The following is a 10,162-nucleotide window of genomic DNA, read 5'->3' on the forward strand; positions in this document are numbered from 1 at the left end:
AAAACCAAGGAAAATGATCACCTAATCAGCAGCTTTAATGATCTACATGCATGTTTCAGGTGGTCCAGTTTACAATTTTACTGTTCTGCGTCATCGTCACGACTCTAATCGAGTTGTTTTTGGTCACAACATTGTTGTGAGAAGAAGCTTTTAAATGGCTAATGAAGACGAGGTGGCAAAAAGGAGTTGGTGGAGACCAAAAATAGAGATAAAAAGAGAGATACCAGTGTACGTGATCAATCAGGAGGACATAACCGTGGCTCCAAATGAATGATAGTATTGCTTCGTAAGATGTTGCAACTTGTTTCTGCTGCAAACAAACATAATTACATTGAAATAATCTACATTTGAGTGTTTTAACCCTCATACTCTGCTTTGAAAAATGTTACCATTAACGCCATAAAAATTGTACATGTTTATATTTTTTTACCTAAATCTTTTGATCAACTTCAGCTCTGATCATAAATACCAAATATTTGATTAATTTCAGAGTTTTAAGCCTTTATATGCCAGCGTTTGTGATTTTTGTAATATTTTCAATATTCTGATGCAAATGGATTTTTTTCTCGCTGTTACAATCTTGTATATGTAAATGGTTAGCAGCAACATTGATTTTCATGGATTTTTTCTTACTATTATTTTTACATTGTGACCATTAAGGCACAAAAGTGTTCTTTTCAAAAATGCAATAATAATAATATGTTAATAATGATCCTGTTTCTATTCATTTATATCTATCAGACTCATGGTTGCAGCTTTAAAAGCGGTTCCAAAGCCCATTTGTCAAGTGTATTGGTGTCATGATGGTTAATACTTTTGATGCTGATATCTGAAATGGTCGATTTTATATGAATTTTTGTATGATTTAAAAAAAAATAATGGAAGTCAATGGAATTTTTAAACAATTATTGCGCTGGCATACGTTCAGCTACAGACTCCATTTGAATGTTGCAGTGCAGACATATCTTTCACCTTTTAACATAGTTAGTGTATATTTGCAAAAAAAAAAAAACAGTTTTATTTGCAAATAGTTTCAGCATTTTGCAGATTTCACCACTGTCACGTGACAAGTTTTTAAGGTGAGAAATTATTTCTTAAGTGCTCAAAAGTCGCTCATATTTTGCTCTATAAGGATACAATTGCATCGAAGTGCATCCCCAAGTCACTTGCGGCATGCTAGCTGTTAGCCACGGACGCTAATCAGCGCCAATGAGCCGGACGTTGACTCTAACTATTGACTGCAGAGTGGCTGCAGGTGGTGACCGACACACAATGCGGCGCTAGAAGAGAACAGGTAAGGATTTAAAAATTAAATAAAATTAAAAATTAAACGATTTGCTTCACAAAGAAATTATTTATTATGCTCCGAAAATACAGCAGGGAATTAAGAAGTTTCATGCGCTCATGAAGCTTTTCTGGAGCGCACCGCTACAAAACGCATCTTTTTACATGGAGTTTGGTGCAGTCAGCTGACTTGTCACCTGTTGTGCATATTGGTTTTTTGTTTAGTTTGATGCATAATGCAATTTAAAACAGTTTTAGACCTGTCACTCAAACGGACGGATATTGCTCCATGCCTTTCCGACTATTTATTATCCAGCCTTATATAAAATGTATTAGGGACCTCATAGTTTAATCAGTTTTCTATCTGAATCAATGGATGTGGTGAAATTTCACTAGTGAAACAACATGTTTGATGTACACCAATCAGGCATAACATTATGACCACCCTCCTAATATTGTGTAGGTCTCCCTTGTTGCCTCCAAAACAGTTGTGTCTCATCAGAGAATGGACATGGGCCTTCTGAGGGTGTCCTGTGGTGTCTGGCAACACAATAATGTTAGTGGGGGGGCCTTTGAGGGGAGGGGGCTCTGTGGATCATCCCATAGATACTTGATCAGTTTGGGATCTAGTGAATTTGGAGGCCAGGTCAACACCTTGTGCCGTTCTTCGTGTTTTTTTGAGTTGTTCCTAAACTGTTTTTGTGTTTTTATCCTGCTGGGGATGGCTGCTGCCATCAAGGAGTGTCATTTCTATGGGGTGGGGGTGTCTGGTCTGGTCTAGGTGGGTGCTACATGTCTAAGTAACATCCACACCAATGCCAAAAGTCGTTATTCACTTCTCCTGGTCATAATGTTGTGGCTGATCAGTGTATATATACTGTATGTATTTATATGCATTTGTTTCCGGGCGTCAGTCAGTTGTTCCAAGTTGATATTCTTATAAAAGACGTAATTGTCATCGTTGCTCAGTACCAGCGCAGCAAAGCAAAGCTGCATGTTGGGGTGAGGCGGGGCCTCCTGCTACGTGAAGATAATGCTGGATGGCAGCGATTCAGGGCTCAGACGTTTACGGCAAGAGAGCCGCTGTAGGCCTCTTCCGCTACTTTTTAAATAAACCTCACCACGAATAAACACTTTGATAGAATAACACTTAAAAACAGCAAGGCCAAATGAAATTCTTGACTCTGGCAGGGCTATTCAATCCCACGGAGACGCCACCGACGCTCCGTTCCACGGCTGTTGGTGCTGCCGCCTGTGACAACCCGAAGTGCAGATGTCAGAGACACTCCATCAGTTAGTGGTAATATGTGATCACACCACGCTGACCTCTGGGAAATTGAGTCTTTAATCACGACATCTCCGGCAACCAGACTTGTGGCGAATTAGCATTCCTCGGACGCAATCTAATCTAGCAGCTTCTCCTGCAGATTCATCCAGCGGGAGGACACTGTTTGACTTTCTGCCATGTAATGTCACTGCAATTCTGATTGATGAAAACAGGCGTGGGAGGCCGAGCAATGTGTGATAAGCAGTGTTTTGGATGAGCTCCGTGTATATATTCAGGGAAATGGAGTATTATACTGATCCTAAATGTGCACGGTAATTCCTGATTAAATGTTACAACAATGATAATTCACTGAGCTCAGTTTGTTTTTTCATTAGTGCATTTACATGGATTATTGCATCATAATTGTATCTCCACTTAATTTCCCATATGGATAATTTGTTTTACCGTCTTCCTGCCCCGGCCTCACCGACTGCCGGACGTCTCTCTAAAGGATTTAAAGCGCTGACAGTCAAGAAGCCATTACAGCTCACTGAGAGGATGGCCGGCAAATTGGTTGGCTCGCAGGAGCGGTAAATAAGATGGAGGAGGCCCTTGTTTTTCACCCTGTCAATAGCTGGCCTCGGGGCGGCGTTGTCCTCAGTCGGAATTTAAATGTGGCGGCGAGTCGAGAGGAGAAGAAAGAAAGGAATTAAAATGAGACTTGGCTGAATGAGAGGCCGGGAAGACCAGGGATTGAGCAGCTGGAGGTTATATTTCACCGCTACGAGCTCATGAGGAGCCTTCTCTCAAAAAAGTTCAATCAGACTAAATGGTTTTCACGCTCTCAGCAGATCTGTTGAAGTGTCCTCTTCACTGGGGGATATTAAATCAGCTCCAAAAATGCATGCTTGACCTTTAAGAGACACAAAAACAGGCCGCGCGGTGAACCGAATTTGGCAAAGCCGCCGGAGCAAAAGGACATTTGTTTGGTCTCTGATTTATTGTCCGCATCCTCCTGTGACGACTCTCGGATTAGGTTTGAGCCTGAAAACAGCTGAGGGCCTTCTCTCGCCAACGTGGACGATCCCATCGAACAGGACAAAAAATAAATCCATAATGATGTGTCCTCAAGAGGATTTAGAATATACCGCGAGTCTTTTAATAATGACACTCATTACTGTTAATGCTTTTCATTATCATAATTATTATTACAGCAGCAAAGACAGAGAGGAACTGTGGCCACGGGGACAGCGAGGGTCTGGATTAGAGCAAAAAAGATATAATAAGTTATTAATGTGTACTTCATCCCATTCATGACATAAAGCATCAGGGACTGAACACAGATGTGGAGAATGTGCAGGATTTTAAGAGTAGCACTGCTCCTGAGCGATATGCACGAGAGAAGCTCTTCACAGTGGAGGAGGTTTCTGTATGTTATTCTTGGTAAGCGTTAAAATTCATAAAATAAACTGTTTTTCCACGAGGTTATTGCTGGTACTTAAAAAAAAAAGCAATAGTTTGGTGAACAAAAGCAATGGTTCATTTCTGTAATTAAGCAAGCTCTGTGTTCTTAATGGGATTTAATGGTTATGTAAGAGCAACACACGCTATGAGGCTGAGGAAATTCAACCAAATAACACATTATTAGAAAAAAATACTAATAATCAAACACAGAAACTTGACATCTTTCCCAATTTAGTCTTTTTTTCTTCAGTATGATTTATGATTTGCGCGGCGTAAGGCACAAAACAACCGAAGCTCTCTGTCTCGTGGTTAGCTTTCCCACCGCGCATGTGTGCACATCTGTCGATTAAGGTGTTTGTTTGACTTACGCGCTCGGCCAAATAAATGCGCTCCTCCGCGCGATGGAAACACGTACGTCAGGGTTGTATGCGTGCAAGGAATTGCGCTGAATGAGCCCGGCGGAGGAATAGAAACCAGAGTGATTTGATTCAGCCGTGGAGCGTTAGTTGTTAATTAACCGGTTAATTAGCCGACTGTGATTGAGGAAAAACCGCAGACGGTCGTTTAAAACCACTTATCATTGCTCTTTGGAATCCTTAAAGACTTCTTCTGGCCATGTGGGTTAACCTTTTCCTCTGATCAAAACAAAGATCTGCTGCCTGGATGAAAAAAATAAATACATTGCAGCTAAATAAATAGGACTGTTGGAGCTCGTGGGATTGGTCCATCACTCATGTTATGAGTTTACAACTGAAGACAAGCATGAAAGAGTCAAACGTGTCAACTTAAAATCCAGACAGATTTGATTTATGGCTTATATGGGATGTGTCAGTCGGGGGGAGTTGCGCTGTAAATCTGTGCAATGTGCAGGATTTGGATTCGGTAACAGTCTTACTCCCATAGTTCGCCGTTTCGGACCGTTAGCTCAGTGCAAGGTGTGGTCTGCAGTAGTCTTGGAGGTGTCAGACAGTGGGAGAGATGAGAAATGTTTGTCGCTGTAGCACGAAATGTGTCTTGGCAGTCTTGCTTGGATTAGAGAACGTTTAATAGGGATACTTAACATTATCCTGCTGTTGCAAGACAATTTTATTTTTTAAATTCAGAATATGAGTCTAGTAAATCTCCCATTGGGATGACATAAAATACTTCTGAGCAACAAAGACAAATGCTTTAATTGCTGTTATCTATTCGTCCTTTAAAAGTACTTTCTCTATCGGTCGTCTTTTAATCGCTTGTCATGTCAGTCATCTTTAACAAAGGACTCTAAACGTGTAGTTTTATTCTTGCAAGAAGAGAGGAGATCAACAGATGTACAATAGAGTAGATTCTGCAGATGAAGAAATGTAAGCAGGAAGGGTGGGGGAGGCTAGGAACACATCAGTTATAGAAGGTCACACAGAAAACCTATGTGGATACATAGCAATTATCAGAGCATGAGTCTGACTCCGCTAGAACAAAATGTTCTAAAGTGAACATTGTAAAATACAGAGTATGCAATAAACATAAAATTACCATTACATCTAGCTTCTCAGATCTTTTCCAGACCAACTTAAAGGGGAACGACTGTTTTTTTTTTACAACCTGGACCTTATTTCTGGCATAAAATACGGTTGTTTACTCACCCATATAACTTTTGTGTAATTTTTAGTCCTTTGGGAGATATTTAGATCTGCGTATATCCATATAGTGGGAGTGAATGGGGCACCGAAGCACAGCCTCTAAAATAATGCATTATCTGACGCGAAAGTCGTTCATTTCACCAATATTTTGTTATAATACGCTAGTGCTATTCCCCGTTATCATCATCCGGGGTCTGTCGATTGACCTGCTAACCTCTGACCTGGATGATGTCATCTCTGAGCGCCGCACGCACCGGTCGGCTTGTTTACCTGTAATTTGCTACTGCTAGCGTAGCACCTTTGGTCCCAACTTTTAGGTTAAGAGATACTCACATCACTCTAGGTCCGGTAGGAGTTACACCAGGAAGTTACTCACAAAGAGGAGTGGCTGTTGGTTTATGAACAGGTGACACTTTAATGTCAACACACAACAATTAATTAATTAACAGCGACAGCTTGGCTGTACATTTACCAAAATAATAAGGCGCCAGAAAAATAAAAGAAGACAAAATAAGAGTCCGTTGAAGTCACGGTTCTGGTGAGTTCACTTATGAAAAGGAATCCAAATGTTTATGTTTTTTTATGTCCACTCACTTATTGCGTCCTCAGTTGTATTATCCGGGTAGGTGAGGAGTGTGTGCGTCTTATCTGTTCTCTGAATTTGTAATTCAGATGATCTGGAGTCGTCAAGGAAGGTTCTGCGGCTGGCCACACCTCTCTCTCTCAGAATCGCTGGGCTGGGCTCGCCATCTAAGTCGTCTCTTTCTCTTTCTCTGACAGTTGATCAGACGAGCAGTACCAAAAAAAAACCTACACAGAAAGTGCAAAGTTTTAAGAGTCGTCATCTGATTCTGTCTATTTCTCATGAGATCTCAACATCTTTCTCAATTCTATGCATGAAATGTGTATCACCAAGCATAGCAAAAATTAATTATTATGAATTATAACAGTTTTAACCATAAACGTAACCAATTATTCATGAATAACCAAAAACAACAGTACTACTTTTAACAAACACATAATTTATGCATCTCTTTTTGACTTAAATCATCAATTTTAGCTATTTAATCCACCTTTTTAATATTTAACTGTTTAACATAAAATGAATTACAATTTTTATACCCAATTTATGTAAAAAAAATTTAACCACAATTGAAATATACCACACCTTAGTGGCACTGTAAACCACTGTAGTGGCTAAAACGACAAAATGAGGAATTCATACAGCATAAAAAAATAAATGAAATACATCTTCTCAATACAAAATATGTAAGTAAGCTTTAACTTAGCCGTTAGCAAGAGCTAAATATAGCGTTTGCTAGCAATTAGCATATCGTGTTAGCGATTCGCGTTAGCATCAAAACTAGCGATCTTTTCTCAAGCTTAAAATTACAATATGCACAAAAGTCATGGTAAACATTGGAAAACATATTACGAACATTATAGACCAGCATATACCAAATTAATAACACAATATATGCATTTTTCCTTCAGAGCAGCTAGCTAACAGCCAGCTAACAATCCGCTAACTCACCGGAGTGTCATCAAGTATAAGGCTAATCCTCCTCGGCTCACAGCTTATCGGTACGAAAGCCTGTCTGTGACTACCGTGGTCTGTTTACAGGTGTCTGTTTCCAGTTATCCACTTTCTATCTGCTGCTGTCAGCTTAGCGTTCACTTCCTGTTTTTGTTTTTTACAGGAAGTGGCGTTGCACACAGGTGCAGACTTCTCGCGATAACTGACCTAAGTTCACAGGGAACACTGCCCCCTACAGGAAATACACTGAGGGTGTCTAAATGACATATACAGGGTTAGTGACCAGGGGCCTCATGTACTAACAGTTGCGTAGATTTCCTTCTAAATCGTGACGTAAGCTCAGATTTAGAAGCATTTCGAAGCACATTTCCTTTGTACATCCCAATCGAGCGTACCCGACTCCTTCCTGTCCACGCCCCTTTTAAATATGCAAATTATATTTAAATTGACCCTGCACCTGAGATTGGACCCCTCTCTGCGCGATCAGAAAACGAAAACATAAGAATGAGTAAGACGGGAAAGAAGAAGAACTTCACAGAAAGCGAATTGGAGACGCTACTCACTGGAGTGGAGATGCGCAAAAATGTGTTCTTTGGCACGCTGCCACAATGTTTACTTGCATTTGCGCATCACGTATGATCTGTACACTGATCGAATGAAAATGTTTCCTGTTGACATTTACAAATTCATGCGATGGCGCTTTTATAGCAATGTGTGCGCAGTCCATAGCTCCGATTACATTCAGAAAACCGTCTCTCACTGCAAATTGACTTGTTCAGCTGCATTGTATGGGAATCTGATATACCTGACTGACATGCGGATAATTCAGTCCCACACGGCTTGCATGGCTCTGCTCAGGGTCGACCGGCACAGTCCCGATCAGTCGGAGTAATAGTTTTCACATTTATGACAGTTTCCCGGCATCACCTCTAAGTGTCGCCAAAGGATCGACATCTGTAGAATCCTGCGTACGCCACTTTTACGTGAGCGAGTACGTACGTAACGTTTTTGTACGCACGCAACGTTCGTACATGAGGCCCCTGATTTTTTAAGCGGGTTACACTAGTTTTTTGCAACATGTCAGAAGACATCATAGATTGACCTACAGACCCTGGATGATGATAACAGGTAACTCCGGACTCAACGGGGAATAGCACTAGCGTATGATAACAAAATATTGGTGAAATGAACGAGTTTTGCGGCAGATAATGCGTTATTTAGAGGCTGCGTTTCGGTGCCCCAGTCACTCCCATTATATGGATATATGCAGATCTAAATATCTCCTGACTGACTACAAAACAACAACAAAAGTTATACGTAGGTGAGGCAACACAGCTTGGGACTCACCTCCTCTCTCTAAAACGGTTCCTTCATGAAGCTGCAAGTCTAGTTTTTCAGTCTTCGCAACAGTAGAAGACCGCTTTTGAAATACAGTCGAGACATAATCACCCAAGAGGAGAATACGGTTCCACTTAATGGTTAATGTTTTATTAATGCTCCTGACCTTCGTGCCTCTGAGGTGACCTTCACATGTACCGATTCGTGATAGAGAGCATCTATTATTCTGCACGTGGCGCACAGCATTTGAACATTTGAATGAATATGCCTCTTTTTTTTTTTTCATCTTGACTGCGACATTCTCTCGCACTTGATAAAAATCATAATTATAAAAGTGAGCTGCAAATGATTCCCAGCGAGTATTGATAAGTTCTGAGCACCGTGGCTGGCCTTGAGTAAGTCTACGTATTGCAGAGACATACAAATGCTAATTTAAAACTCTGCTGGCAAGCTGTAGCTCAGCTTGTGTTAAGAAAAGTCCTTTTTTCACACTAAATGGCAGGGATCTCGGAATCAAGGTGATAGTTTTCTATTATCTGTTTCCTGGTGTGTTGTTGTCATTTTAGATAAAATAATAGAGTTGTGCTACTTTTTGTTTTATGAAGATATTCTGCATACCTAAATCACTTTCAGCTGCTTGTTTAAATCAAACACTCGGAACAATCTCCAAGCCCAGTATGCTGGACACATGTCTTGGACATTGGTTTTCACGACGCGCCACACTGATGTGCGCTGCAGCTCATTGACCTTGGGTGTTTGCAGACATGAAGTCCCTCCTTTAATTTCCATATTCATTAGAAAAGCAGAGGGGAAAGTGAGTCATGTGGTCTTTAAACCAAAGGGACCAGGTTATGAGCTCATCTTTGCTCCGATGGCCCCAGTGTTAAGAAACCGTCCCCACTGGGATGAATAATAAAATGCAGCAGCTAAACTTAAACTGTATCCTGACTTATTACAGGCATTATTTTCTTGCAGCCACCTTCCAGTAACCCCTAGTTATCCGTTGCACCTCCTACCCACCTGATTTCCCATTTAAGCTCATCTTCCTGAGAAGCCCCCCCTGTTCTCCAATCCCCTTGAAATAACCCAAGATAACATGAATGTGCTTGAACAGTACGCTGTCTGAGAGCAAATTCTCAATCAGATACAGTCCCTGAACAGGGCCATTAGTGAGATTAGCAAATAGCTTTTCAGTAAACGAGGCAGTGATTGACCTTGCAGAGATAACTCGGCTGAGCAACCTGTGAGCTTGTTTGCAGCTACATGGCTCCGACACCCCGCCGAGCGAGCTGAAAAGGCCTGACTTAAAAGTATGATTGAACGGAGACGTCGGCGTGTTAGCGGGCGCTCGATAGCGAGATGGCGATTAGCAGAAATACCTTCTCTGTTTGGACGCAGCTGTGCTTTCCTGAAGAAGAACGACTGCACAGAACGGATTGGTTGGATTTAACGCTCAATGTGTGTTCCACAAGGATCAGTTACTGGCCCCATGACGCTTGTATTGCTCCTGACCTTTACGATTAATAAGCCCTCCAGGAGTAATCTTGGTATGTATTTCAGGACTTCAAGCCATTGGTAGTATACATTGGAAAAGGAAACGTAGCCAGCACAGCATAGTTTCCTTTTCTGTTTGCAGATATGAGTCTAGTTCCC

This window comes from Chelon labrosus, assembly GCF_963514085.1.
Source record: "Chelon labrosus genome assembly, chromosome: 24".
NCBI classification, from domain to species: domain Eukaryota; kingdom Metazoa; phylum Chordata; class Actinopteri; order Mugiliformes; family Mugilidae; genus Chelon; species Chelon labrosus.